This window comes from Magnolia sinica, chromosome 12 (genome assembly GCF_029962835.1).
Source record: "Magnolia sinica isolate HGM2019 chromosome 12, MsV1, whole genome shotgun sequence".
NCBI classification, from domain to species: Eukaryota; Viridiplantae; Streptophyta; class Magnoliopsida; order Magnoliales; family Magnoliaceae; genus Magnolia; species Magnolia sinica.
This window is the reverse complement of record NC_080584.1, coordinates 58,453,637-58,458,356: the sequence shown is the minus strand read 5'-3', so window position 1 is coordinate 58,458,356 and position 4,720 is coordinate 58,453,637. Positions and strand designations below refer to the sequence as shown.

General features: G+C 43.2%; 1 long non-coding RNA gene across 1 annotated transcript; it reads left to right on the top strand.

Annotated features, from left to right (window-relative positions):
- The first annotated feature begins 1,936 nt into the window (after positions 1–1,936).
- On the top strand, positions 1,937–3,800 carry LOC131220541 (uncharacterized). Its single transcript, XR_009158675.1, has 3 exons — positions 1,937–2,925; positions 3,010–3,086; positions 3,508–3,800. It is a non-coding gene; the product is annotated as an uncharacterized LOC131220541 (long non-coding RNA).
- The last annotated feature ends 920 nt before the right edge of the window (positions 3,801–4,720 follow it).

Genomic DNA, 4,720 nt, shown 5'->3' with positions numbered 1-4,720 from the left:
TGCACCAAGTTGAATGGACCTAATTTACGACTACCTTGTATCTGGTGAGGTCCCCCAGGACAAACTAGAGGCTCGACGCCTAAAGATCAGAGCAACCCGATATATTATCCCGGATGGGGTCTTATACAAGAAGAGGTACTCATAGCCCTACCTCAGATGCCTTCGATCTAAAGAAGTGGATTATGTGATACGAGAAATCCATGAGGGCATCTGCGGTAATCACTTTGGTAGCCTAGCCTTAGCACTGAAGATACTCCGCCAGGAGTATTTCTGGCCGACCATCCGAGAGGACTCAAAGGATTATGTCCGGAGGTGTGACAAATGTTAGAGGTTCGCAGTAATACCGAGACAACCCGCAGAAGAAATGACCCCTATGATTGGACCATGGCCGTTCGTCCAGTGGGGGATCGACATCATCGGACCTCTGCCCACAGAGAAAGGACAGGTGAAGTTTGCTATTGTCGCGGTCGATCACTTCACCAAATAGGTCGAGGCCGAGCTTATGGCTAAGATCACCAAACAGAAGGTGATCGACTTAGTCTAGAAGAATGTCATCTGCCGGTTCGAAATCCCACGCACCATTGTTTCCAACAACGGTAAGTAGTTTAACAATGACAAGTTCCGGAGCATGTGCAGGGGGCTCGGCATCTCGAATGCCTATTCCTCCCCTCAGCATCCGCAATCCAATGGGTAGGTGGAAGTCGTAAACAAGGTCATCAAACACCACCTGAAAACAAAGTTAGAGAAAGCTAAGGGCAACTGGGCTGAGGAGCTTCCATTTGTCTTATGGACATATCGGACCACGGCCTAATCATCTACTGGGGAGACCCCCTTTTTGCTGTCCTACGGCTCGGAGGCGGTCGTCCTAGTAGAGATCGGCCTCCCAATAGCTTGGGTCAGAAACTGTAACGCCTCGTGCTTTTGAGTACTCGGGTGTTATCGTGTAACCAAACATAGTATAAGTACCAACCTAGCTTATGTTAACATTTACCTCTAATCTAACCTAAGTGTAGCCATCGGGAATAATCTCCACTCATAGATTAGTTTCTATCCAACGGTTAATTTTAATAAATCGATAACTGAAGGTTAAGACCCATGTATCGTGGCCCACTTACAAAAATAAATTGATCCAATCCTTCTAATTAAAGCTCGATAAGGGCTGAATGAATGAATAAATGGCATTGATCGGAGTGTGACCCACGAAAATAATCTAGAGAAAATTTAAAATAAAAGTAATGATTATATAAACATTTAAACATAAATAAGTAATTTAGTTTTGAAAAAGAAACCTGTAAAACATCCCTGAAGGAGAGAACCATCAGATTAAATATAAGTAACTAATGATTTAAAAATATAATAACAAATTTAAGAATAATAAGGATATTAAAAACAACGTAAAAATGATATTAAATATTATGACTATGTATTGGGCCATCTAATCTATATTCTAGCCATTGAATTTTAGATAGGTGGTCCCTCGGACCATTTCTAGCATTGATTTTCAATTATGAAATAATCAAACCATCAAATCTACAATTAGAACGAAACAAATTAGATATATGGTCCACCTAGTGGGGCCTCCAAATGATGTGGGGCCTGACCATTGGTCAGAGGACCTGATGTGGGGCCTCCAAATGAAATGGACGGAGTAGATTTGGAAAATACATCTATGTGGACCCCACTTGTGGCGTGCGTGTGCACAGACCGTTCTCACCCGTGGTACACCGAAACCGTCAGCATGGTTTGACCGTGCTGACCCGAAAAACCTAAAAGAAGAGAGATTTTTCTCTCTTTTCCCGCCAGTAACGGCATTTGAAAATTACCGTCCGTGTGTGTTGCTTGAGGCCCACCATCATGGGTCATTACAATGATCTGAACCGTCCATTATGTTTTCGTGGTGGGTTTGACCAAAACCCGCCTCGACCCACATGTGGATGCACGTGTACACGTACACGATCTCGTGCTCAAATCGGGTAGGTGCGGTTACTTTTCCAAAAACGGAAAACTCCGTTTCTTCTCCTGTTTGCCAGGCTGGCAACCCTAGCCTCTTGCAACCTCGACCGTTGGATGAACAGCATCCAAACCATTCGTTTTAGGGCATTTACATAGCTGACATTAGAATCTTTCCGCCACTGCCGCAAATGGGATCAAACCTAAACTAAATCACTAACCGTCGTCCATTCGGTGGGCCCCACAGAGATCATAGGACCCATCCGAACCATCCAAACGTGGCTGATCATTAGATCAACCATCTGTGGGAAATCCGCCATTAACAGCGGAGCCATCGTCACCGTTTATCCGAAAACACCCATCACCCTTGATCGGGCCCATTCATTGATCAACGTCGTCCATATGGAGGACCATGATGCCAGAAGATCATCCATCGTCCTCGATCACAGCCATGCAATCAGGATTACATATTGCCATTTCAAAACATCTTGTATTAAACGACTAAGGATCGTAACTAATCCTTTGATTAGTTATGATTCGAACAGTCTAGAATAAATTAATAAAGCCTATAAAAGGCTGTCTTTTAGGGCTTTCTTTCTAAAATCAGAAAGCCATAAGGAAGGGAGAGAGGGCGCCGCTGCCATTGCCATGCCTAATGGAGTCGACTCGGTCCGAGTCGCTGCAAAATCAGGGCCGAGTTCGTCGGGTTCTGTTGCCGAATGCCTACAGCAGAGAAGCAGGGAAGATGAAGAGAGAAAGATGATGAGAGAAAGAAGGAGAGAGAGAGAGAGAGAGAGAGAGAGAGAGAGAGAGAGAGAGAGAGGAGGCAGCTACTGGAACCGATTTCCAGCTGCTATTGCAACTCGACTCGACCATCCTAGCACGATTGGACAGCTCCAGCAGCGTCCATCTATCAAGGGTCTGAAAGAAAGCCAACCGGCTCATAGAATCTCTCCAATCCGCAAGCAGTCGCAGGTAACCAACTGCTATTCCGTCCGTTTCCTTTATAATCGAGTCATTAGCGAATCGTTTGTTTACTGACTCAGCTGCACATTTCAGGGTGAAATCCCTGATCTGTCACCATGGTCGTGGTTGGTTTGCCTGGAGCAAGGCCCAACACTTTGAGCCGGCCTCAGGTTCGCCGTACCCAGCTAGCAGATGGGTCGTCTGGGTCGGGTCGCTACTGAGTCAGTGACTCGGGACCGTTTTAGGCTTAGAAATCCTGACTCAGTTGGGACTGGGAAGCAACTCGCCCTAGTTAACCAGAAGCCCAGTCAAGGGCGATCCAGATTTGCCATTTGGGAGCTAACCTGACCAGTTTTCCAACTGAGTCAACTCAATACTCTGTAGTGGGCTGACTCGGTCAGTTTTCTGGCTGAGTCAAGCTGACTCCATCAGGTTGTGAATAATGTTGGGAAGCATTGGGTTCAATAAACCCATGATCTAACCCCCGTGGTTAACAAAACCGTTGAAACAAGCTCAACTAATCATTAGTTGAGAACCCCAACCGAGTCAACTCGGTACTGACTCACTGAGATTCTATAACATCTCATTCAGGGACTGTTTTCAACTGATACACTTGAAAGACACCTTCCTTCAATCAATTCCAAAACAGGAGCTCATAAACTCACCTCATAAGAAGATTCAAATCAAAAGATACTCTCAATCATGGTGAGGGATATCCCACGTGACTTCATCATTTCATGGAATTCTAAAATAATTGTAGAAAGATATTACAATTGTACAAATAGTAGTTGTGTTCCTTTAACTTTGAATTTACATGAATAGACATGTGGGACTGCCTCAATTTATGTTACCCCAACATATCTTATAAGAATTGCTTTAAGATCACAATGTCATATTGGGAATTGCTTGAGAACACGTACATTCGTACTTGTTGCACATTCATCATGCCACGTTTGAAATTACATACATACATCTTCTGGTTGCATTAAATGTAAGAGTCCTTACTTCCACTACAATAATAAGCTTGCCCCATTTCTCATTATATGGGTTAGAATTGTTATTGTTGGATATAAACGAATATCTCTCTTCTTAAGATGTGTAGTAATCATATTACTATCCAAATGTGTTTGAAATGTCATATTTGGGCCTTCCTTTGGACCTTAGGAAGTAAATGAATTTATCTTGAGCTCATATTTGAATACTAGATATCCTATTAAAGAACTACAAGTTTTGATCATGCTTATGAGAGTAATCTTGTTAATCCTATGGAATGTGCATGAGCATCATGGTACATAACATTCACGCATGACATATGAGCTTTTCTGAGTGCTCAATGTAAGTCACACTCTGATTGAATTCCTGAAGGATCTAGCACTTCAGTTAAACTCACAGAGCATGTGCATTTGAGTTACTTTGGGTGCTCTTTCGTTTCATGAGACTTTTTCAGGATTAGACACTCCTCAGGCGTACCCCGTGTATTTTTCCAAGAGATATCCCTGGGCGCACTCACTTACATGGCTTTTTCCAGGTAAATAATCTACCACGGGTGGTCTGCATGGTCTTTTCTGGGTGGCTAGTTCTCCTTGGACGTACCTATGAGTATTTTTCTGGGTGACTAGTTTGCCTTGGGCGACCCTTTTATTTTGACAGCTGGATGTGCATCCCCAGATCTGTGACTTGTACATATATTCATACACTCATACATTCATTTAAAATTTCATGATTAGTCTCCTTGTAATTTGAATGTGTTGATTTAAACTGTTTTGGAATGATATGATATGCATGAATTTTTGCGGGAAGTTCC